A 26,601-nucleotide genomic window follows, 5' to 3' on the forward strand; every position below is an offset into this window, starting at 1 on the left:
AGGGACCGCTAGTCCTCCCTCCTGTTTCGGCTGTAACAGCGTATCCATTGCAACCCTTCTCCGTCCTGCCCCCCCATAGAAAATCAATGGTAAGTGTCCTCAGCTCCCGGAAGTACCGAGGAGGCACCCATATCGGGAGTGTACGGAAGTAATAGAGTAGGCGTGGTAAGGCCATCATCTTAAGTAGTGCAACTCTCCCCAACACCGATAGGGGTAGTGTTACCTAAAATGCTATGTTGCCCCTCAGTGCCCTTATGCAGCGCCCTATATTTCCTTCCAACATATCTTCTACTTTATGAAATATCCGTACCCCCAGATAAGTAAAGCACGAGCGCTCCCACACCAAACCAACATCTAGTTGCGGCTGGGGTGTGTCCGCCCTCAGTGGGAATACACATATTTTGTTCCAATTCACCCGCAGTCCCGATAGCCTCCCAAAGTTCCTCAGCATACACACTGCCCCCTCCAGGGCAACAGTCGTGTTCGCTAAGAACAGGAGCAAATCATCTGCATATAATGATATATAGTGCGGAAAACCCTCGCAGACCAAGCCGCTATACTCTGCCCCTGACCTGGCGTAGATCGCTAATGGTTCCATTGTGAACGCAAACAGCAGTGGTGATAGCGAACACCCCTGTCTCGTACCTCTCCGTACCGGGTATTCTGGCGATATGGTCGAGCCCAGGTGCACCCTGGCTGCTGCTGAGGAATACAAGACCCTTGTCCAACGTCTGAAGTTCTCGCCCAGTCCGAATTTCTCTAGAACCCTATCCAGATATTCCCATTCAAGGCTATCAAACACCTTTTCTATATCCACTGATAGTACCGCTGGCGTCACCTCCGCCCCAAGATCAGTACTTAATTCTCCTACCAAGCGCCGGACATTATGTGAGGTATTCCTGGTTGGTATAAACCCCGCCTGATCAGCATGAACCAGGGCCGTCATGTGAGGTAGTAACCTCGAAGCCAGAATGCGACTCAGTATTTTGTAGTCCACTGTCAGCATGGACAGCGGTCTATAGGAGGTCACGTCCTTGCTCTCTCTTCCAGGTTTCAGCAAGGGGACGACCAGCGCCACCCTCATGGATTCAGTTAGTTTACCCAATTCAAACGCTTCATTGTAAACCTCCTGCAACTGGGGCGCTAGAGAGTCGATATATGTTGCATAAAATTCTATTGGGAGACCATCTACCCCGGGGTCTTGTTTCTAGCCATGTGTTTGATTGCCCCTCTGATCTCAGCTATTGTGACAACCTGGCCAAGTTCTTTAACGTCCTCCTCTTCTAGCTGCGGAAGCGTGAGCCCCGCTAGATAGTCCTCAATATCAGACGTTTCCGCCTCTAAGTGACTCTGGTATAGAGTGGTATAGTACCTGAAGAAGCGCGAAATAACTTCAGTCTGAGAATAGACCACCTCCCCGGACTCTGATCGGACATTTAGGATCAGGGACCCCCCTCTCTTGGGTTCGCCATTCTCGCCAGGAGCGTGCCTACTTTATCTCCTTCCGCATGTACCTTTACTCTATACTGCTTATAGTCATAACTACGTAACCTTTCTGTCTCAGTGGCCAAGCGCTCCCTAGCCGTCAGAAGCCGATCCTGCAATTCTCTCTGTTCCGGTCTCAACTTCTCAACTTCCCTTAATTCCTCCTCTGCCTTCTGAACATCATTCAGTACTACGGTCCTTTCCCCCCTATATTTACCAATACAGAGCCCTCTCACTACCACTTTAAAAGCATTCCACTCCGTTCCTCTAGCAGATGTTGAATTCTTATTTATAGTGAAATATTGTTCAATACCCCTCTGAATATCGTCCCTAAAGGCCTGATCTTCCAGTGTTTCTGGTTTAAGTCGCCATGTGGGAACCTCCGCCCTCCCTGCTGCCATTTAAAGGACACCAACTGTGGAATGTGATCAGATATAGTCTTTGCTAGGTACTCTGAATGTGTTGCCAATGGTGCTAGTGATTGGGTGCACAGTACTGCGTCAATTCTAACATGTAGCTCATGAAGAGCAGAAAAGAAGGAGTAGTCTCTATCCTCAGGGTGCTGCACTCGCCACACGTCAATTAACCCCCACCCACTCTGCCACTCCGCTCTCTTCTTTGCCATCTTTCGGACCTGGGATTCCCCTAACGGGGGATGTGACCTATCCAGCTCCACATCCGTAATGGAGTTGAAGTCTCCACCTAATATTACCTGACCCGCCAGGAAATACGCTAATTTTCCAGATATGGAGTCAAAGAATCGGGGCTGGCCTACATTCGGAGCGCATACGCTACATAGTGCCATCTCTCTACCATATAGCTTCCCCGCTACCGCCACATATCTGCCTTCAGGATCCACTACGGTTTGTGTTGCCTGGAACGGGATTCCCGCCCTCACCCACACTAATTCCCCCCTGGCAAACGCTGAGTAAGTTGTGCCAAACACCTGACCCCTCCATCTTTTCTGTAGTGCGACACATTCCTGTTTGGTAAGATGCGTCTCTTGCAACAACGCTATTTGTACCCCCCTTCTCATTAAATATGCATGTACCTTGTGATGCCTTGACATAGTATGTAATCCATGCACGTTCCATGTGATACACTTTAACTCAGGTAATGTTCCCATTGCAGCTCCTACAGTCCTCCTCCCCCTCTAAGTTTTGTGTGCCCACACCAGCACTGCCAAACCCTAAACACAATGAACCCCTTAAAACTTTCCTGACCCTCCCCCCAGAACCGGTCCCAATAACACATCATTAGTTCCCGTCCAAACTACCATACCAAAACACATACTACTATCCTGCAGTAGCCACTACAGGCTGCCTTAAGGGCACTGGGATTGTGGTCCGATTCCGACAGGCGGTAGCTCCCGTTCCAGCCCCCCGCCCCCGTCACCCAGCAATAATAAGGCACAATGATAAAGTTCACATTTGTTACCAGGCCTCCCAGTGTCAGTAAGGCAGTTTGTGTCCCGTGATCTCAATCAGCTATAAGCTACCTACAGATCATCAGCCGATCTGGGCGTCACCTCCGGGCCCTTGGTACTTTCGTCGTCCGACGGTTCTGATGCAGATCGCCTCTTATCCCCTTCGCAGTCAGTCCCCTTGGTTGAGTCCTCCTGCTGTGAACCAGTGATCGCGGCTGTAGCCTCCAGTGCTCCTTGCTTATCAGCTGCCATCCGCGCAGGTTGCAGTTCTTTTTGTAGTTTATTTTTCTTGCGGAGACGCTGTGATTGGCGCATCCGTGGTGGTTTGGGCATTCCACTATCCCCCATAGTCCTACGATCCATGCCTGCCCTGTACTTTTCAAGCCACGACCAAGCTTCCTCCGGTGTCTGGAAGAACTGCATCGACCCATCCATTATCACCCTCAGTTTAGCAGGGAACAACAAAGAGTACTGTGTGCCTTCTTCCCTAAGCTCTTTCTTAACAGATAGGTATGATGCCCTACGCCTTTGTATCTCCTGGGTGTAATCCGGGAATATCGTTACAGCACTATTGTCCACTTGAAAAGAACCAGCCGAGCGTGCATTTTGGATAAGGAGATCTCTATCTTTGTAATGGAGGACTCTAGCCACCCCGGCAGGCAGTTTGGCCGGGACCCTTTGTGCTCTTTCGAGTGTAAAGAAGGGTGATAGACCCGTTAGGGCCACTGCAGTTTTTAACCAATTCTCCAGATATGCAACCATATCCGTCCCCTCAATCCGCTCCGGCAGACCCACGACTCGGACGTTGTTGCGCCGATTGCGGCTTTCCGTGTCCTCGGCCCTCCTTTCCAGGGTCTCCAGCCGCCTCAGTGCATCATCCAGTTTATGTTCTACTGTGACGACCGCTGGTTTGAGGTCTTGAAGAAGCAGTTCAGATTCTTTGACCCTATCCGCCAATTTTGAATGATCCGCTCTTAGTAGTCCCAGTCCCGTTGCCACCTGAGATATGTCCTGTTGGAGGGACTCTTTTGTTGCTTTTATAGCATCCAAGATCTGATCAAAGCGTTTGTTCATTCTCTGCTCCGATGTCGACGTTTCATCGACATCTCCGTCTCCGTGGGCCCCCGCGGGGTCCGCGTCTTCCTCCTTCCTATTTTTGGGCTTCATGTCTCAGCAGTAAGTAGGCCCTGTCTTCAGCCCCCAAAACTTGGTCCGTGCGATCAGCTCTTGCTGCTAGCCGTATCTAATGTCCGCCATGGGCGCATATCGCTGGCTAGCCCTCCATAGCCCCCGGCTGCACAGCGCCGCGAGCCTGCTCCCGCTCCCACCTCCGCAGCGCTAAGAACAGGCCCGCAACACCGCCCTCACCGACGACCCCAGCAGGGGAGCCTCGAGCACCTCAACTCCAGCCGCACCACTCCAGGGCACTCCTGCCTCTGCCTCACCGTCTCAGGCCTCTGTCGTCGTGCCCTCGGAGACACACCGCAGTTCCAATAACTTCAGAACCGGGGCACCGGATCCCCGTGTCGATTCCTGGTCCTCCGCTCTCACGTGCAGCGTATCGGACCTGCCCGTGTCCTATGGCCAACCTGCTCCTGGCTGCGCTGTGCATTCAGCGTTTCAGAAAAGGGGGTGGTGATGAACAGAGTGTCTGAATTAAGCAGACCACTCTTACCCAGTCCAAAGATCAGGGCTTGATCCATCACCGTTATTTAGCTCACTGCCCCATCCCAGCTCAGAACCTGGCTATATGCAAATTAGTCTGTCCCTGGTCCAGTGCATCATGGGAACAGGGCAGACCAAACTACCAAGCCAATTCTTCACCAGAAAGGAGACAAGCTTCCGGGGACCGGTTTCTGGCATTTCAGCCGTCGGCGGCCCGGCTTGCTTGAATCCTGATGGAGCAGTGAGCAAGGGACTCATGTCTGAGTATACCCTGCCACACCTATAGTGGCCAAAAACGATTCAGAAAAGGGGGTGGTGATGAACAGAGTGTCTGAATTAAGCAGACCACTCTTACCCAGTCCAAAGATCAGGGCTTGATCCATCACCGTTATTTAGCTCACTGCCCCATCCCAGCTCAGAACCTGTCTATATGCAAATTAGTCTGTCCCTGGCCCAGTGCATCATGGGAACAGGGCAGACCAAACTACCAAGCCAATTCTTCACCAGAAAGGAGACAAGCTTACGGGGTTTATTCAGCGTTGGGCACTTTTATTGATGCCGTCGTCACCACGGCCGCCATTTTAGTTTCTTCGTTCACTCCGTAGCCCTTCCTCAGGCCGAGTCCCAGTCCGCCTCAAAAGTACATGCGAGGCTGTAGTGGGTCGACCGCACTTTCGCTGCTGCCGTGCCCAGATTCGCTCCACTGCACCTTGTTCTGATGTGGCCTCGAACTAGCTCCCTCGATCGGGTCCAGCCGCCATCTTGCCTCCGCTCATATCGATGCGGCCACTGATCTTAACACGCATCTAGGGGCTCCCGGAGGTACCAATTCACCACCCGGTGGACACAGATGCCTCTGACCACCTTACTACATCCTTTGCAGTCTTTATCACCGTGATCAGGGCAGTTTTTCAGGATAATCGGCAGGTTCAGGGACGGAGCTCGCCGCTCACGCCACCTCCGCCATCGGCGCCCAGACCACGCCCCTCCTGTTGTAGCCCTCTTGGGGCTCCGAGCTGCATGATCAGTAGCTCCATGGCATCTGTTGTTCTTCTGGTGTGCCTGCGGGCTGGCCTCCCATTTCTGGTGCAGGTTATCGTCCGACTTAATACCAGGAAAGAGCAGGTGTTAATTGCCGACTGCTAACACACCTTATTGACTGTTTCATGATCTTATCGCCGATCGGGCTGGTCGTTGAAAATGTTGCAAAGTGGTGTTGTCGCGGCTTTTTGCACGGGAACGCCTACTCTGCATCTCATTAGCGTTAGTTGCCGGTATCAAACGTGGCAATGTTTTTTGCGGCTGCTACCGCAGGTAAACTGGCGATATCGGCTATTAGCACCAGCTTGTGAATACGGCAATAAATCTATTGCCACTTTGGCTGCGATAAAGTGTCACTAACTCGGCGATAAGTCTTTGAGAATATGCCCCTGAAAGGCTTAACATGTTCCTGTATTAAAGACTGACTGCTCTTTGACACTCTACTAGGACTGCGCTAAGGATTTATTAGTGTGAATCCAAGGACGTTCTTTGGGGTATTGTGACAATATTGCATGGTCAGGCTACCCAGCCATACCACATATTATTCCACTTTCCTACAACCATGCTGGCCTGTGTTTCCCAAAATGGAACCCGGGGCCCTCCATGTATTGTACCATCCCCAGGCACGCACACACACCTAGTGCATGTATATACCATTGGCAGGGTATGCTCAGACGTGAGTCCCTTGCTCTCTTTGCCACTGGAGTCATGCAAGCCCGGCTGAAGACGGGTGTAATGCCAGAAACCAGTCCTGAGAAGCTTGATTACGGTCCAGGGAAGACATGGCTTGGCAGTTCGGGCTGGACTGTTCCCATGAGGCACAGGGTCAGACTGATTTGCATATGGCCATGACTGAACTGGGGTGGCGGAGTGAGCTAAAGAACGGTGATGGATTAAATCCAGATCAGTTGACTGGGGGTGAGTGTTTCTATTGTCAACGCTCCGTCCATCATCACCTTTGGTTTTTCTTTGTTCGCCCGAGGGTGGCAGGGTATGCTCAGACGTGAGTCCCTTGCTCACTTTGCCACTGGAGTCAAGCAAGCCCGGCTGAAGACGGCTGTAATGCCAGAAACCGGTCCCGGGAAGCTTGATTCCGGTCCAGGGAAGACATGGCTTGGCAGTTTGGGCTGGACTGTTCCCATGAGGCACAGGGTCAGACTGATTTGCATATGGCCATGTCTGAACTGGGGTGGCGTAGTGAGCTAAAGAACGGTAATGGATTAAACCCAGATCAATTGACTGGGGGTGAGTGTTTGTATTTTCAACGCTCCGTCCATCATCACCTTTGGTTTTTCTTTGTTTGCCCTAAGTTGGCAGGGTATGCTCAGATGTGAGTCCCTTGCTCACTTTGCCACTGGAGTCAAGCAAGCCCGGTTGAAGACGGCTGTAATGCCAGAAACCGGTCCTGGGAAGCTTGATTCTGGTCCAGGGAAGACATGGCTTGGCAGTTCGGGCTGGACTGTTCCCATGAGGCACAGGGTCAGACTGATTTGCATATGGCCATGTCTGAACTGGGGTGGCGGAGTGAGCTAAAGAACGGTGATGAATTAAACCCAGATCAGTTGACTGGGGGGTGAGTGTTTGTATTGTCAATGCTCCGTCCATCATCACCTTTGGTTTTTCTTTATACCATACATGCACACACTCAACTGAATCATCCCAGTACTGCACCACTCATAGGTGCACATACATCCAGTGCAAGCATTTATAATGCATGCACTGCACAGCACTTCATCCTCCAAGTATTGTACCACTCTTGGGCACACATGGTGTGCATGGAAAGTTAGCAGAACCTGAACCAGGCAGTAAATGTTTTGCATTCATATTAATCAGATGACACATTTTTGAACAACTCGAACATTTGGATTAAAAAAAACATTTAAAAATGGTTGTCCTTGACCCCAAATGGTATGTTCTGTCCGTCAGGTGATAGGAATTTCACGTCCCTGCTCTTAAAGATTGCTTGCAGGCCCTTTCAACCTTTCTTCATTTGTTTGAATATATCAGTTTTGGTCAAATCAGTTGTTGTGAGCGCTTCTTACAAAGGCTTGTGTAAGTGTCCCTTTAGTTCTGTGCCACAGCGGGCCCTCAGTGTAGTTCAATGTAGTGTGCTCCTTTCAAGCCTTTTCATAGTTGTACTATAAGATTCTTAACTTTGAAGACTGCAATGCTCATTGAGTCATCACTGTGTGTCGCATCAGCGAACTGCAGGCATTGGCAGCTCAGCTTCCTTCTATGACAATTTGACACTTAGGACTTGTACATCCTGTATTCCAAAAGTGATATCGCTCCTCTTTCATGTGGGAGCAGTCGGTCACCCTCCCCATGTTCTCTCCACCGCATCCTTCCAAAGAACAGGAGACGCCAGACTTGGTGGCATCACAGTGACCCTTAAGTTGCTACATTATTAGGACTGAGGAGTACTAGATGGGTGATCAAATTTCCCTTGGATTTGCTGCGCAAAGGAAGCAAATGTGGTTCTTAAATGGGCATTATTGTGACGGATTATCCACCAAAAAGATAATTACATAAAGTGTGTAACTTATTTGACTAATGAATACTTTTAACCAAAGAATAATTTCCTTGTGAATTGATACCATAGCAATGCCCTCTCCAAGGAGATGGGGAACCTTAGGCCATTTTACTGACTAGGGAGGAGAAAGTCAGTGAGGAATGTGTGGTTGGATTGTCCTTTACATCAAACTTTGTTATGCCTTGGCCAAAAGGGCTATCCATAAGGGCTTAGAGCTCATTGCACCAGGGCAAAGGCAGCAATTGCAGGCCTGGCTCGGGATGTCCTCGTTACGGATATTTGTCAGACAGCAATGTGGACCCCTATCCGTAGCTTTACCAGGCACACCTGTATCGATTTTTAGATCCACATTGAAGGTCATTTTGACCACTCATTCTTGCAGGACATTCTTGTGTAATGGCCACTCTACACACCCATCTCCTTGGAGATGGCATTGCTATATTATGAATTCACAAGGAGATGAATCTTTGGTTAAAAGTATTCATCAGAAGAATAAGTTACATACTTTAGGTAATTCTCTTTCTGGTGGTTAATCCAACCACTCATTCCTCACTGACATTCTCCTCCCCAGTCAGTGAAATGGGCTGAGGCCTAAGGTTCTAAGTTTAATTTGCACAATGTCAAGGTACTTATTCCGTCAGTTGCCGTCAGAGTATGAGGATACAGATAAGAACAATAAAAAAGATTATGTCAGCGCAACTAGGTGGTGCATAGGTGCAGCTCCAAGTTATCATATCCGGAGGTGGAACAAAGTTACAACAGAGGCCATGCCACCATCTGCAAGCCTAGAAAGGTTAGCACTGTTTCCCGTGGGAGCAGAGTCCCTTCGGTGCACTCCAATAGAACGAGAGTTCTTTGACAAATTTGATAACAATTCTTGTATTGTATATTTAATCAATGTTCATTTTTATTCTTTTTCAGGTGTCTGAATTCCACATTATTCATTCATAATGTCTTATTCCTTTTACTTTTCGCCCAATGCATTTCGGGCATTTGCCCTTCATCAGGGAACTTAAGTCTGTAGATTGAACTCGAGGTTCTTTCTATATTCTATGGTGGTCTATAAATGCTGCGGTTTCCACACTCCACTAATTGGATTTAACCATCTGCAAGCCCCCAGGAGCTTCAAGATTTTTTGGATCCAGTCTTGCACTAGAGCAGATGCACAAGGTGCGGAATCTGTAGTTAGGTAGAGTGTCCACAATTAAAAGGGTTACCAAAGATAAAGGATGTGTTCTTTCCAGATATGTAAATGTTATATCCTCAGTGCATTTAAAAATACATTTTTGTTTCTCACTGGTGAAGAAACTCATTTCCCTATAGATGTTTCCTCCCCTTTTTAACTCAAAAAGTAGACTCTCTCTTGTGAAAGATAGGAGTACATTTGCAACTTTGTTTTTCAGGGTAGAAAACTACCTACAAATATTTAGTAAAGTCCCAAAAAGTATTGTAAGGAAATGCCTCTTTTTGTATGGTCACGCCCACGTTTTTCGACTGCTGCTGCTGGTGTTTCGACTCAGAGTGCACAGAGGCCGCTACCCATACCTCAGTGCCAATGCCCTGACCCTTAAGTGTAGGTTGAACTGGCTGACCTAATTGGAAAAGGTTAACTTACCTGTCAATCCTTGGTAAATGGTACCCTGGTACCCAGGGCATGTAAGTTAGAGGGATACCCCAGGGCTTGCATCACTGATGGTGCCACCCTGGAGGTCCCCTAAGTAAACTGAGTCCCCCAGTTCCACCACTGCAGACTGGTAGAGCATTTATGCACTGCTAACCCGACTTTGCCATTGAAAGCAATGGCAAAGCCACCACTTCCCATGTACATCTGTGTAAGCCCCCCAGCAGGTATACTGTAAGAAAGCAGGGCTCTTTGCAGATGCCCTCCAATTTGTTTACCTCCATTTGTGCTGCTAGATGCTGGTTTTCAACTCTGACAGTGCACTTTAGCCTGCTAAACAGGCCCCTGTGCAGTGCTCTTTCCCCAAAACGATTATGTGTAAATTGGTAACCCCAATTGGCAAGGACTATACCCCCTTATAAGTCCATAGTATATGGTCCCAGTGGTACCCAGGGAATAGGTGGTAAAGGGGACCCCAGGGGTGCAGCACAGTTTTGTGACTCTCAGGGTGACCCAAGCTAACTACTGACAGCAAGCCTGACATTGCAGACTGCAGGAGCAGTGAAAACTGCTAGAACTGGACTGTGCCCTCACCATGTTCAGCACAGACAAATGCACTTCCTATGTTATACGCTGGGCACCCCCAAGGTAGACCTCAGCCCAGGAGGCAGGGTGCAGTATATTAAACTTGAGGACATATAGGTGCAAGCCTATATGTCCCTGTAGGGGTGTTCCACATCGGAAAATACTATAATTGTTAGCTGTCCATTGGATCACATGAGCTGCCAACCATGCACTCTTGAGATTGGCAGCTCCATTAAGGCACCACTAACATATGTCATGTTTGGTATCAAACAATGTGCCTTCTCACTCCTGACACAAATCTTGTGTCCTGGGTGATGTGGTATGCATTCAGGTGACTAGCGTAGATGTTGCTCACCTGGTTGCCCCAGCTTCACTGTGTTCTGGCTGACCAGCCTACATTTTCCACACCTGCTGACGCCAAGACTGGATTCTGACCTCCTGCCAAGCAGTGTGATCACTCCCAGGAGTCAGGAACAAAGTCTTGGGTAGGAAGGAGGTCACACCTCCTTCCTCCCACGCAGACTGGTGAAGTGGCACATCAAGGTGGTGAGCCTCAGAGGCTGCACCCACTCTGATATGTTATGTTATGTTACTATAGTTTTGTATAGCGCAAATCACCACTGGTCTCTAAGCGCTTTCAAAGAAAAGGAACACAACACACTGCCACCGATGGACCGCCCGCGACCACACAAACAGTTTAAAGTATAGATGTTATCTTTTTAAACAGGTGGGTCTTTAACGCCTTTCTGAAGGACAGTAGCACTGGCTCCCCTTGCAAGGTTACCGGTAGCTCGTTCCAGATTTGCGGAAGGAGGACCGACAAAGCTCTACCACCCTTTGATTTAAGATTAAATCTCAGTGGAGTTAGTTTGCATGCTTTGGAGGACCGCAAGGTTCTGCCTGGGATGTACTTTCTCAGACGGTCTTTAATGTATTTGGGGGCTTCTCCATAGATGGCTTTATAGGCAATGCATAGACACTTGAACTGCACTCGATGTTCAATGGGCAGCCAGTGCAGCTTCTGTAGAAGGGGCGTCGCTCGTGTTCTCCTCGGTAGGGAGAAGATCAGCCTGGCCGCATCATTCTGCACCACCTGTAGTTTCCTAAGGAACTTCAGCGGAAGACCCAAATAGAGGGCATTACCATAGTCCAGCCGCGAGATGACTGTGGTGGACACAATGGATTGCAGTGTTGGAACAGAAAGAATAGGAACAAGTTTCCGGAGTTGCTCAAGTAGGCCTATACAAGAGCATACCACCGCGGAAACTTGAGTGGCCATGGACAGATCTGCATCAATTTTTAGTCCTAGACTTTTCACTACTATTCCCGGAGTTGGCACCTCCCCTAATTCGGGGGGCCAGAAGAGCTCACACCAGGGGCTGTCTTGTGTAGTGATGACAAGCACCTCAGTTTTAACTGCGTTAACCTTCAGGAGGTTGTTTGCCATCCAGTTAACCGTGAATCTAAGAAGATTCTTTATTGAGTCTTGCGCCTGGCTGGTGTTATCAAGTTGGACTAACAATTGAATGTCGTCTGCATAGTTAAAAACTTGACAGTTTCTATGCGTGAGTTCTTCCACTAACGGTTGTAGAGAAATATTAAATAGCAGAGGGGACAATGCAGATCCCTGAGGTACGCCACAGGTCACGAAACTAGCAGCGGAAAGTTGATCTCCCATTTGCACTCTCTGAGTCCGGCTAGTTAGGAAGGATTTGAGCCATTTAAATGCTTGCCCCGTAATTCCCAGTTTCGATACACGGTTCAGCAGGATGGCATGGCTGACAGTATCAAAAGCTGGTGACAGATCCAAGAGAATCAGGGCACAAGGCTGTTTATTATTGGCCCTGATTCTCAGATCGTCAACAACCGTGCATCACCAGCTCCGTGCTGTGCTGTGATCGAAAGCCTGCCTGTCTGGGGTGGAGGAGGCCATGTTCCTCCAAGTAGCGGGCCATGGTATTCAAGACCTGCTTTTCCAGGATCTTTGCTGGGAAAGGGAGTTGGGAAATGGGCCTATAGTTTTTTAGAGCCTTAGTGTCTGCTCCTACTTTTTCAGAAGGGGGATAACTCTGGCTTCCTTCAGCTTCACTGGCAGGTACCCTGATTCTAGTGACTCATTTAATAAATCCAGCAGCTGCTTTTCCAAGCCAGGCAAGGCCATTTGGAATATTCGCGGAGGGCAAGGGTCCATTCTGGAGCCTGATTTTATCTGGTGAGCTATTGCCGCCAAACTCCCTTCATCAAGACGTGGAATTCTGTTCAGGTCCCAGGCCAAGTCCTGGGGATTAGATGGATCTAGCACCCTGAGGTCAGCCGGGGTTCTACTAATGTCCATGATGATATCCTGGACTTTCTGAAGAAAGTACTTCTGGAAGGTATCACAGTCCGGACGATCGTTTATTGGGGCTTTACCCCCCATCTGCGTGAGTTCCTTCAGGATGGAGAAAATCTCCTTTTGCTTATTCCCGGCTCGGACAATTCTGTCCTCATAGAAAGCAGCCTTCCTTAGTAGGATATCAGCCTTATATTTAGACAGGAGAGCTTTGTATGTGTCAGACTCCGCAAGGCTATAATTGAGTCTCCACCTTCTCTCTACTTGGCGCAGAGCTTGTTTTTTCTCTCTCAGAGAGTCATTGAACCAAGGGGCTCCTTTCCCTTTCGCTCTGGTCCTCTCTATCCATTCAGGAGCTAGAGTGTCAATTACAGCCTGAAACCAGGACATTAATGCTGTGCTTTGTTGGTCAAGATTACCCTCACTCATATTTGGGGATGGAGTAGAGAGAAGCGTCGAGACCAGAGCTTCAGCCTCCACCTTCTTCCAAGATCTGACCTTCCTCCATAGAAGATCTGACAGTAAAGGTAAGCAGTCACACGGGACCCAACATTTAATCAGAGAGTGGTCTGACCAAACACAAGGGCTAATATCGGTTATCTCTACCTGGGGCATGGAAGACCAAATCAGGTCAAGAGTGTGGCCCTTAACATGGGTGGGGCCTGTAACCAGTTGTGACAGGTCCAAAGAGGTTGATTTCGAACCCAGCCTCTACAGTGATAGTTGAAATCCCCTACCACCAGGTGACGTTTATATCTAGATCCCAGATCTTTTAAAAGCTCCAGAAAGGCTTCATTAAAATCTGGGGAGCCTTTCGGTGGGCGATACACTACTAGCAACATAAAGCAGGAAGATTTCAGGGAGATTTTTATTCCCAGAAGCTCTGCGCTGTCACAGTTTTCTGCGACAATTTGGGCGACCATAAGAGTCTTTTTAAATAGGATTACAACTCCCCCACCTCTGAAATCCCCGGGTCGGTTGTACCACAGCGCGTCAAATTCCAGCGGTAATGCAGCCAGAATATCCGGGGTACATGATGCCCCCAGCCAGGTTTCTGTAAGGGCTAAGATGTCAATATCCCCTTCAAGGAGGAGAGAGAACACTTCTAGATGGTGCTTTGGCAAAAATTGTGTATTGAGCACAGCAACTTGCAGACCCTGGATCGTATACATAGGGGACTGTTTCTGGACCCGTGTAGGTCCTTTCACTCTCCTCAGTAATGACTCTTCTCGTAGCTTGGCTAGCGTGGTGCTGTCTAGCACCTCGTCGCCCGTTCTTAAGGCCAGTAGTGTCTCACAGGGGTAGATATAGAGTTGAGCAGGGGTCCGGGCCCCTGGGCCCGTCGTGGCACGGACGGGCGCAGACGGGCTTGCCTGTGGCACGCCTCCGGTGTGGCAGCAGCGTGCCCGCTGCGTGCGCGCGCTGCGCTCTTGCTTTCCTGATCTTTAAATAGTGTTTGTCAGGAATCCCTGCAACACTAGTGCGCTAACCAAGCTGGCGTCTTGGAAGCGTGCAGGAGTCCCTGGTCTCTCACCCAAAATGGCGGTCGGGAGGCGAGAGAGGGTGAGGGCTCACCCAAATGGTGAGTGGTGTAATTAAATTTTTAGTATGCAAGCAATGCGAATGTGCAAGGAATAGCTTTAAAGTTTTCAGAAGCCCGCTAAATCAGGCAGCACCTAAAAAGTTTAGTCAAATAAAAATTCAGAAGTCGCTTAGAACGACTAAATGCAATGTTAAAAAAACGTGAGTATCAGAGCAGCGTTTTAAATGCCCAGGCGCGTTTCAGTACGCGTCAGCGTGTTTAGCAATTTCTATGTAGGCGCGCTTGCATTCCTGGTCCATAAATAGTGTTTGTCAGGAATCCCTGCAACACTAGTGCGCTAACCAAGATGGCGTCTTGGAAGCGTGCAGGAGTCCCTGGTCCCTCACCCAAAATGGCGGTAGGGAGGCGAGAGAGAGCGAGGGCTCACCAGATGGTGAGTGGTGTAATTCAATTTTTAGTATGCAAGCAATGCAAATGGTGAGAGTGCAAGGAGTAGCTTTAAAGTTTTAGGAAGCCCGCTAAATCAGGCTGCACCTAAAAAGTTTACGTGAGTATCAGAGCAGCGTTTTAAATGCACAGGCGGGGTTTCAGTCCGCGGCAGCATGTTTAGCAATTTCTAATTTCAATATGCATCAAGGCTGACTCCCAGTGGAGAAAACAGCCCTCCCCTTGCTCCAGGCACAATTGCAGCCAGGCAGGCGGGAAAAACGCTATGCAGGGAGATGTACAGCCCCCAGAACATTGGCCACACCTCCAGGGTGAGCAGTCTGGCCTGTATATCACAATTTGATTTCTACCATCTTTAGGACTGGCAGAATAGAGGGTTCTAGGTAGAAAAAGTGACCTACACCACCAGATTTGGTCACCTCAGTGGTGGGCTAGCTGCAGGGACTAGCTGCCCATTGACTACCAGCAGCCACTCCCCTAAATCCTCTAAATCTAGGATTTAAGGGACCCCGCTTGATACCAGAACCTCAGATCTGAACAACTTGCTTCAAGGAAGGACCAAGAAGAGACCAGTGTCGCCAACAGGACTTTGTCCGCAGCACCAAAGCAAAAGAGGGATACTCTGCCCCTGTGGCAACAGACCTGGACCAGAGTGATTAACCCCCATCCTTGGCTAAAACTCTGCACTCCCAAAGAGAGGGCCTCCATGTGGAAGCCAGAAGCACCCTCAGACGCCCCTGGACTAGAGGTACTAGTCCCCTGCAAGCTGCAAGTAAAAACACTCTATAGATCTAAAGAATCACTGGCTTTTGGGCCCTCTGCAGATCACCCAAATCCAGGTGGTCCAGTGCATTGTGGGAGTTGTAGTCCAGCCTGTCCAGAAATTTTAGGTCGCTACCTCACTCCCCACCCAGTGAAGTTCTAGTACCTTTTCGCAGTGCTTACCTCTGCCAAGACTTGTTGGTCACCAATCCCGTAACCAAGCACCACTCTCGACGTAGCATCTACAGGAAACATCGAGCAACCATCATCCGAAATCAGCAGCTGTGTATCTGTTGTGTTTTTTAGCATTCTTTTTCTTGCAGCACCATGTAAGAAGTAAAATCAGCACAGCGCGGATCCCGTTCAGCACCAAGGACAGTCAGGACAACTCTGCACCGGACTCCACGGGCTAGGTAAAATTGATATGGCTGTTGTGGCCTGGTCCTGGGGCCCGCATGACCTTAACCCTGTAAGGGTTCAACATAACTCGACCTGCAAGTGACTGATTGTCACTAGTGGTTTTTGCCGTTGAAAGCAATGTTATCTTTTCCATGTATTTTACTGCACTGATTTAATATTGCTTAACAAAATCTATAACTCCAGTTATATGTACGCTATTCCAATCATTTTGGTGACTAAAAATAAACTCTATTTTTATAAATTGGTGTTGAATTTCTCTTGAGTCGTGCCAATTAATTATTGTCCATCTTGGTACTCTGAAATGCTTAACACGTTCCTCTAGTAAAGCCTGACTTCTCTTTGCCACTCCACCAGGACTGAGCTAAGAAGTTATTAGTGTGAATCCAAGGACCATCTTTGTGGTATTGCGGTACTATTACATGGTAAGGCTCACCAACCATACCACATAACATTCCACTTTCCTACTTCTACCATGCCTAAAGGCAGGGTGCAACATATGACACAGGCAGGACATGCACTCTGCATGTCCTGACAGTAAAACACACAAAACTACTGTTTTATTGTGGAAAGTCCTGGTGGCCCACTTGGCCAGTACTGGGTTACACACTGATCCCCTCAGCTGTGCTAACTACTGAATGGTGCGACGAAAGTGGGTACTCCGAGGTATCAAACAACTTGTTACATTAAGCCTGACTTGTATCTGAAGTCAAAATTAATTTAACTTGTTGTAGTGGGAAGCTTTGGCAAAGCTGCCACTTTGTTGCCTTTAAAGCTACTGTGCCTCCCCGGGCACACATGGAGCCTGTTCCACGAGACAGCTTTCAGCCCTGGAGAGACACGTCAACGACTCTTAGGAATTGGAAGGAGAACAAGGAGAGATTGCAGGCCAGAGAGGTGTCAGCTCCCTCCTGCAGGAAGCCACTTGGGTGTTAGCCCCAAAAGGCAGGCTTCAATGGAAAAGTCACTTTTGAAGGGCAAATGTGTGACACTGGGGGGGTGGTTGTGTGCTGCCCTATTGCCTATTGTGTTAATAGGCTGGCATGGGGTGTAGAGAGGGGAAAGAAGTATCCCCAGGGGTGTGTTCCCCTGAGGTAGACACATCCGGAGTTGGGTTAGTGAAGTCTGAACACTGAGAGATGGGCCTCACCATCTTGGGAAAGCCAGATGCTACACTTGCCAGGGAGTGGTCACCACATGGGAGGGAACCTGGTAGCCCATTGGCTACCAACCTCATCCTGCTCTGAGGGCGCTTTCTGAGCATGAAGGCACCCAGACCTCAGATCTCGACCGACTTGGAAAAAGGACCAAAGAAAGACTGCCCTGCAGCACTGAGGGACCAGCTAAGAGAGGCTGCACAGAAGAGGACTGCGCCTGGTGGCTAGCAAGGAGGGGGACTGTGCCTGATGTATGTTACTTAAGGATAAGCAGTCTCCAGAACCCAGTCAAGCCAAGAGAACTCCAAAGTCCAGCTGACTGGCCTTCTGTTCACAGCACAGGGGCATAACAGCTGAAGAAGTCTGCTGGGACAAGTTGATAGCCCATAGTCTTCAAGCTGCTACCACTGCTGACGTGCAGCACAGAACACCCGGCACAGAGCTAAACCAGAGTTCGCTGAGTCCAGGAGTGCTGTTGGATAGTTGCTGGGGCCCTCAGAAGGGAAGTTATCAACCCAGGAAGGATTGGCCTGTGACCGCGACACAGGGGAACTGGTAGTCCAGTGGGGACTGGGCTTCAGCCAGAGCGAAGAAGAGAACCAGAACCTCCTGTGTGGTAGTGACAGCATGCCATGCATACCATGTAGTGATCAGTTGGAGTGAACAGGCTTTTTTAACAATGTCATTGGAGTGAAGCCTATGGGCTCAGTTATTTATAGTTCCGCTGCTGTGTGCTCAACTAATCTTTGGACCACATTGATTTGGTGTGTAGTGCTGGAAAACAAGTATGTGTTGTACATGTACTGGATGTATGAGTGCCTGTAAACATTACAATACATTGAAGGTTCTGGGCTCCACTATGGGAGACCTTGGGCTATCTGGGGAAACATAAGGAGGTAGACAGACTAGGCAGATTTGTGGATTGATTGAACCCTTCCAAGGGATTTAAAAATTAGAATTCTACTTAGTAAGTAACATAGGTCACATTCTCTGATTGACTATATCTGGTGCCAAAGAGGATGTAAGGCAACCTGGAAGACAACACCTGTCATTTTTCGATCCTATTGGCAAATCTAAGCACCATCAGTAAGAGTCTACAGATTTAAACGTTTCCACAAACATATGAAGAGGCTCAAAAGGTAGTCCGCAGATGAATAAAATCCAAATTCAGGTGAGACTGGAGTTTCGGAGGAAAGGGATTTTGAAGTTGTTTTAGAAAGATGATGAAGACAGCCGCCAAAACAAGACACATGTGCTGCTGTACAAAGAAAAGGTGACAAACGAGCGAGGTAACCTCGCATTGTGTCCAAATTAAGATCAACCAAAGCTAAGGACACCATAAATTGCAAGCTGATACATTCAGTGAAAGGATGTTTTTTCTTCTTTCCAGTGCACAAATGCAAAAAATGCTTATAAAGCCTGAAACAAGCCAATTTGGCGGATGGCTGCCTGGCCATGAAAAATACCTTTCCATCCATTTTTTCGAAGCAAATGAATGGACTGAAATCAAAAAGTAGTGCAGTACCAAAACAGATGTTGGGATCTTATTAATTTTCCCTATAATACATTCAACAAACAGGGAGGCAGGCAGGTCATTGAGGAATCTGCAGCTAGATAGAACATCCACCAGAAATATTGTTATAGAGGGATATTTCTACCTACAGATTCGTCACCTGTCAAGTCAAGTCATGGAATTTGTATAGCGCACTACATACCCAGAGGGTTTCAAGGCGCTTAGGAGGGGAGGAGGATTACTTGTCAAATATCCACGTTTTAAGTTGCTTTCTAAATGCTATGTCTGTAGGGACCCTGGGAGCGACCACTCAGCCTGTGAAGAACATCCCAGGATTGAAGGGGTAATTAAACAAAGAAATCCTGTAAAACGAATCTGGCAACGTGTCCGGCCCTACCTACCTCTTGATTCAGGCAGTAAAGCTTGGCTAAAATGTATCAGGACACCAACATTGTTGTATTGCAGATGTCTGATATGACGATGCCTCTGGCAAGGGCAGAAGTGGTGGATTTGGTTCTGGTGGAAAGATCCCTTCCGGAGGATCCTTCTTGACCAAAGCGTACCAAGTTTGATTGCAAAATATGATCCACCATGAAAAGGTCCTCTTCTGCACCACATTCCCCTTTTTAGCACTACAGTACCCATCGATGAGCTGGTCATCAAGTTGTAGGTCCTTGCTACGGTCCAGGTGAAAAAGCATCTTACCTTTGGTAATGACTTATCTGGTAAAGACTATCTAGCCGCAGATTCCTTACCTTAGAATTATACCCAGGAGTCAGACTGGATCCGGATCTTTTTCATGAGCAGTACCACTGTGCGCCAGTAGGTGGCGTTGATCAGCTCTGTGCGTCGGCGTCCGCGCCAGTAGTGATGTGTGCAGTGCCTTTATAGGCACCACCCCATCTCACTGATGTCATTTTCTTTTAACAACTTTGTACACCAGGATCACCAGGAGCATGTAGCCACGAAGAACTCTGACCACTGGTGTGGAAAACTAGGGCCTTGAAAGGGGAAAGCCCTGTCCCTAGAAAGAGTGGGAAGGATAGAGGAGGTGGGGGGGGGGGGTCATTAAGGAACCTGCCGCTAGATAGAGTCTCTACCAGATAAGGCGTTACTAAAGATAAGTGGTTTATCTAATAGAGACTTCTAGCCACAGATTCCTTACCTTAGAATAGATATCCAAGTAATACCTCCCCAGGGGTAATGAATTGAATTGAATTGCTTTATTGTACAATTAATTAAAACTCACAATATTAAAACTTCCAACGTTAAAATTGTTTTAAGCTTGAATTCACATATATTGTTAAAAAGGTGAAAAGGTGTTTACAACCCTATAAAGTCATTGTTCTCGTTTTCATTGTCTGTAATCAACATATAGGTTTAAAAATGTAACTCAATGTGCTGGTGCGTGCTTTGACCTGGCGAGATCTTAGCAGACTGTTCCTTGATTAGCAAGTTGTTACATGCTGTTAACCGCTACGCCATGTGGTTGGTGCTTGAGTCTTGTGGCTACAATATCAAAGAACTTTGTCAGTCTACAATTTAGCCGGACCTCTTCAGGATTGAAGCATACCATCACAGCTTGCCTGCAGCTTGTTATACCTTTTTGATTCCATAGTGATCGAAGTAGTGCGCGCCTTATGTCTATCAGGTTAGGGCAGATGCAGATTATGTGTATTAGATCCTCATTCTCTGAACTACAGAGATGGTAAAGATGATCTTCTGGCCTCCTTTCCAGGGTGCCAAGTGAGGTAGAATTGGTAGGACTCCGAAGCGCAGGTTTAGAAATGTATCTTTTGTCTTCCGCGTGAGACCCATTTTCAGGTATTCCTGTGGTTTCGGGGTATTGTAATCTTTCAGCACAGCCCATCCGTGTGCCCTCTTGGCCAGGGTTTATCTTCAATAGATGATATCAGTTTAGTACCTTTTGTTACCACCTTTTTGAAACTATTGTTGTCAGTCGATGACTCCCAAAGGTTGGTTAATTCCAGGTGTTCCAGTGAATCTAGAAGGTATTTTTTGTCGGGTGAGTTCGATCGTATTGACAGTTCTGTCCACAGATGAGCGTTTAGGGTTCCTTGCTCCGCCCCTTTGATTTTGCGCCAGCATTTTATGTAGGCGCCTCTTCTCTCCACCGTTTGTTTCTGGAGACCAAATTCGAGGCGGATTTGGGCAGGAGAAACGTAGTTTGGCAGATGGAAAATTGACCTATATGCTCTGCTGAATATTTTGTCTAGAGCGTTAGCGTCTTTCCCTTGCATGGGTTTACTACCACATGTAAGCATAGGTTGTAGGTGTGCTCTGATCACCTGTAGAAGGGGGTCAAGTGATCGATCAGGGAGAGATTTCTTCAATGGTTTCATTGAGAAATAGAAAGTAGTGCCCTTCCGTGTTATAGCCTCTAGTTGGTGTTTGAACGAGCCTCTGCTGTCTAGTAATACGCCTAGGTATTTATAGTAGGTGACTCGATCCAACTCTGACCATCCAGGGACCGTGCCAGTTTCTTTGTTTTGTTGTAGTTCACTGACATGACTTGAGATGTATTTAAGTTAATTTTCAATGCGTCATTTATTGAAAATGTGTTAGTAGTGTCCAAGAGATGTTGCAGTCCAATTGGGGACCGATGTATTAAGACCAGGTGATCAGCGTAAAGAAGGTTTGATAGCGAGATGTCTCCCAGCCGAGGAGCGTGGGAGTTGATTTTATCCAATTATCCGGGCAAGTCTGCGAGAAAAAGGTTAAACAACATGGGGGCAAGGACGCAAACTCGTTTAAGACCTTTAGTGGTGTTAATTTGCCTGGAGAGGTGCGTCCCGCTGCCAAGTTTGATCTTAAACCAGGTGTTGGTGTGGAGTAGTATCAGCTGCTTCAGGAGTGGCCCCGGTATACCCCAACTGTCCAGTTTCTGCCAGAGTTTGCTTCGATCTACGTGATCAAACGCTGCACTGTAATCTATAAAGCATAGAAATAGTGAGCTCTTGGTTATCTTGGCTGCGTCTGTCAGTAGGGTTAATGCCATGATATTTGTAATTGTGCCCTGTCCTCTGCAGAATCCGGTTTGATTTACAGGGATGACGTGTTTTAGGGTTGCCTAAGATGTTAGTTCCTCCAGGAGGAGGCCCGCGTAGTACTTCGCCTCTATGCTGATTAGGGCAATAGGGCGATAATTACTTGGATTGCTCCTTTCGCCGTTTGTGGATCCAACTAAGTATTGATCCTCTCCAGGTGGAAGGACATGTCACCGTTTCCCTGACTTCCAAAAAAAGTGGGACCAGTGTCTCGCTCCAGAAGTTAGCTTCGTGCTTGTACATTATTGGCGGGACTCCGTTGGGCCCAGGAGCTTCTTCTAGTTTCCCTTTGGATATTTGTAGCTTAATCCTGGCCGCTGTTGCTGTGTGTTGTTTATCCTCTCTGCCTGAAGGTGATTTAAGGCTTGCTGTTCCTTCTTTCTGCAGCGTTGTGGGGTTACACAAGATCTCCACCAGATAGTGTCTTCGTTTGCTTGATGATTTATTGTTGCTTTCCTATTACTTTTTGTTATTCCTCGGATTTGTCAGGTTTTTTCCTCTAAGTAAGCCCCCCTCTGGATTTTTGTCAGTAAAGTGTGTCAATAGATAGTGTGCCCATTCGGGTTCAGATATGTGGGAGTTTATTCCATTATGGCTTGGGCGTTGGAGGCTTTGAATTGTTTTCCAGAACCTGGCGCTGTTCTTCTGTTCTTTTCCCAGGTTGACTTGTTGTACCAAGTCTTTAGGGATTGCAGCTCCTCATACAGGGTGTTGGACCCGGCCCATTAGGCAGGTTCACCCCTAGACTTTTTGCTTTTTCCTTGCCTGTTTCTGGAACCTGGTGTTGGTGATTTTAGGCCTCTGCGCACTTTTTCACTGTGGTACAGTGTAAAATGCTTGAGCTCTCCGTGAATGAGTGGGGAGTGACCTGCCCTCTCATAGGAATGAATGGGGAATATGTATGCCCATGGTAGTTCCTGATGTGTGGGGAGTGCAGGGGCGAGTTTGGTATGAGCGAACTCGTGAGAATGAATGCTTCAAAATGATGTATGCGGCAAGACTGTGTCTAGTCTGGAAGTACTACTTTTGGAAGTTGGCATATTTGTGTAAGTTGGTCCTAGCGTGTGATTGGCTTGTGAGCCTGGCCCAGAGTGCCTGGGCCTGCTTGTGGATTGACTGTCTGGTTTGAGGATGACAGGGTCTGGAGAGCCCAGGAGGTTGTCTTGAGTCAGCCCATGGATGAAAGGCAGCATCTGCTGCCAGGGAAGTGGGAGGAGATTAGCACCTGATAGTGAAGGGCTGTTCCTGTGTGACTACAAAGCTGGCTCCACCTCCCGCTGGGCGACTGGCACCTCTGTCCCTGATACTGAAAGGGACTTCCCTCTAAACCAGTCCAGCTGGTTCTCACACTGCCTACTTCAAAGGACTTCAAAGGTTTTTCTGTGTATAAGAAGGGGCTGTGTCCCCTTCCAAAATGTTCTTGTTTCTGACTTGAATCTACCAGGGGTGGGCACTGCCCAGCCCCTGGATGCCTGGAGGACTTCTGGGGGGACCCCTCTGCCTTGCCTGGGCTGAGGGGGGAACTTTGCTGAACTTTCTGCCCCCCTAAGCACCTTGAAGTGCTTTTTCTTGGCTATAGCGCTTGGGAGCGCAGGATTCGTCTTTCTTGGCGCAGGGAGCGCTTTGGATTTCCTTTGGCGCTTAAGAGCGCTTTATTCCTGCTCCTGGGAGCGCTGTGGGTCGTCATGTAGCGCTGGGAGCGCTTTATTTACATGGCGAGAGCCCACCTCGCTTAGTGTGATTTTTAATTGGCCGGTGCCACCCGGCATTGTCACTGCGGCGTTGCCGCCACCTTTATCTTTTAAACATCACGTTCCGCGAGGGAGCCCACTCCTCGGGAAAATCTCTGCCCGCCTGCCTGTCTGAAAACGGGCCGCCGCGCTGCCCGCGACGACCCGGAAGTGAAAGGCCGGCCGGCCAATCCCAGCGCGGCCGGCCGGAAGCCCCGCCCTGCAGCCCGAGGGAAGGAGAGAGGCTGCTCGAGTGGCGAGGAGAAGCATGGTGGCTTTGCAGGGCTTCCCATGAGCAGAGGGAGCCCTGCGGAAGAGAGGAGGTGTGGACGGTCTCCCATGCCTGGAGGGAGACCGGAGAAGACCCCGAGTGAGGAGAGGAATTGCGACCGCGAGAGGAGCAGACCGGGAGAGTGAGGCCGGCCCCGCAGCGGAGGAAGGAGCCTGCCCTGGTCCCGACGCAGGAGAGAGAGGAAAAGCAGCCGGTGAGTTGGGGCCGGTGTGGTGGTGGCAGAGGGGCGCCTCGGGGCACATTACCGGTGCCCACCCCCCCGTGGGCTGCTAGCATGTAGGGCGGCCCCAGATGGCAGCGGGCCGCCCCACCGAAGAGGGCATTGTTGGTGTTGAGCCCTGAGAGAGGCTCGTGGGGGCATTTTGGTCTGTTTGGAGCCCGAGGGGCTCCCTGCCGCATTTCTTTTGCTCGAGTCCCCCGTGAGGGACTCCAACGACCCCCGCAGTTTGTTGAGAGCCTGTTGAGGCTCACAGGGGCCATTTTTAGGACGTCGAGCCCCAGAGGGGGGCTCCAACGACCCCATATTTCTTCGAAGAGCCTGCTAAGCTCACAGGGCATTGTTGTGGCCAGAGCCTGAGAGCTCCCACGCTGGGGGCATGTGCTATGCAGAGCCTGTGTGGCTCCAACCCTGGCGCGGTTTGTTCCTGGGGCTAGTGAGAGCCGCCAGCCGCAGTTTTGTTGATTCTCCAGTTGCCCAGCACTTTGTGGGCAGCTGCCACGTTTAGGCTTTTTGTACTCTGTGACTGGCGCTGCATGGCAGCGCGCCCTGACTTTGGACTCAGGGCATCTTTGCCCCACAAGGCCAGTTGGCCTAGGGACTGCCACAGGTAGTGGCTTATGTAGTGTTGGCGCAATGTGATTTCTATGCTTTTTAATAGTTATTGCTTATGTGAGTTTTTGCGCTATTGATTTATTACTCCTCTGAATGTGTTCATGCATCATGGGTAAGGTGTTCTGGTGTAGACCCCTAAATGCTGAGTGATACTTAGGTGGTTGTCTTTTCTACTCCTCTGAATGTAGGTTTATTGCATCATGAGTAATGTATTCTTTCTTAGACCCCTAATGCTGTGGGATACTTAGGTGGTTCTTCTTTCTTAGTACAGGTGGTCCTAGTAAGATCCTGGTTCCTGTTACCAGTGGTTACTGGTTGTTATCTTTGATTATTATTTTATGTTACATTCATTCTAGAAGTGATTTTATATTCTACATTTTATCTAGAAGTGCTATATCTGAATATGACAGTGGCCCTTGTGGCCCTGTCTGGTGTACATAATCCCTGTGAATATTGCCCGTGCCAGTTGGCACAATGTATTTGTGTGATTTTATCTGATGTGTTTTTACAATACAAAAGTTATTTTTATAATAACCTTGTGTGGAGTCTCTTTTGTGGTGTGCCTAGTATGTTGTTGCTGTTGTGCGCTGGCGCAAATGCTTTACACATTGCCTCCGAGTTTAGCCTTACTGCTTGAGCCAAGCTACCAAGGGGGTGAGCAGAGGTTATCTTGGCGTGTGACTTCCTTGCCCTGACTAGAATGGTGGTTTCTGCCTGGCTTTGGCGTCAGCCTTAGCCTACCAGAAATAGCCAGTTCTAACATTGTTGGTCAGCGGTGCGGATTTTGGACTTGTGTTTGCTCAGTGCCATAGCGACAACTGGCTACATTACAAAACTCTGCAATTTTTTTCAGATAGTCACATGTTTGGGATTATTGTTTTTGATTTTTTTCCTAGAGTGTCATTTTCAAATGTGTTTCTGCGCTTTATGTTTAGTGGCAGATGAGAGAAAGTGACAGGGCGGGACGCCATTAGAGGGGGAGGTTCCCATAGATTAGGAATTCCTTGCTGGGTCCCGTGTCCAATCCCAAATCCTGTCCCTGTGTGGGTAGATGGAAGAGAGGGAGTGTGAGGAGAAATGACTAGCTCAGGAGGGTGGTTGTTCCCTGAGTGTAGTGGGTGTGTCTGGATTCCCCAGTGTGGTAGGATCCAGTGGTGGCAGCTTTAATGTGTCCAGTGTGTTAATTCCCATTCCCCGCTCCCAGAGTTTGGTACCTGTGTCACGTGTGGTCAGGTTGAGTGATCAGGGGTGGTGGAAACTGCCTTACCAGTCCGAGGGGGGGGGAGTGTGCGAACGAATGATGTGCTGAACTGGAGGAGTTGGTGTGAGTTTTCTTTTTGTTAAAGAGCTTGCATGAGAGGTGTACCTCTGGTGGTGTGCAGGAGGTCCTGCAGAGGCACTGGACAAGAAGGTGGATGTCTGGCGGTGTGCTAGATGTCTTGCAGAGGCATTAGGGAGTGGTTCCAAAAGGAGTGGTTTGTGTATCTGATGATCCTGTGAAGGGGAAGAGGTTACTGTGTAACCCAGTTAGGTCCCAGTAGTATGGTAGGGGTGTAGGGGCTCACGCCCTGTCTCAGTGGAGGCGGAGTGAGTGTGGGACGGTGTGTCCCACGTTGGCCTGAAACCCTATCTCAGGGCCTGGAGGGTTCCCTAAGGGAGCGCCAGGTCAGGGGCCTAAGCTGTACATAGGTCATTTGAGGAGGATCTTCCTGTGTCTAGAGGACGCGGAGTGTCTGTAACCAGAACTCCGGCGGTCCTAGTGTTGGGCAGTACCGCTCCTAAGTATAGGGTGCAGAAGTCCTGGCTCGCTGAGCATTTGACCGTCTAGAGTGCTTGACCATTTGTGGGGCCTCTGGAGGTCGTTCCCCGAGGAGGGGGGAAAGCCAGGTTGGGGTGTGGCCTGACCTGGGAGGAGTACTGGAGGAGAGTGTGTCGCTGATACGCCGCTGGCGTGTGCTCGGTCTAGCCTGAGACATGCTGGAACTGGAAGGGGGTGCAGAGGGACGGTGTCCTTACTTCTGACCCCCGTGTAACCTGAGGGGTTAGATCTTAGGTTGGGAGATTAGGAAACTTCTAGGTCAAGAGGAATCTCTACCAAAGTGGATCAGCTGAAGAGACTGAGGGGGCTGCCCTTGCTGTGTGTTCTGGGGCT

This window comes from Lissotriton vulgaris, chromosome 11, assembly GCF_964263255.1.
Source record: "Lissotriton vulgaris chromosome 11, aLisVul1.2, whole genome shotgun sequence".
Lineage (NCBI taxonomy): Eukaryota > Metazoa > Chordata > Amphibia > Caudata > Salamandridae > Lissotriton > Lissotriton vulgaris.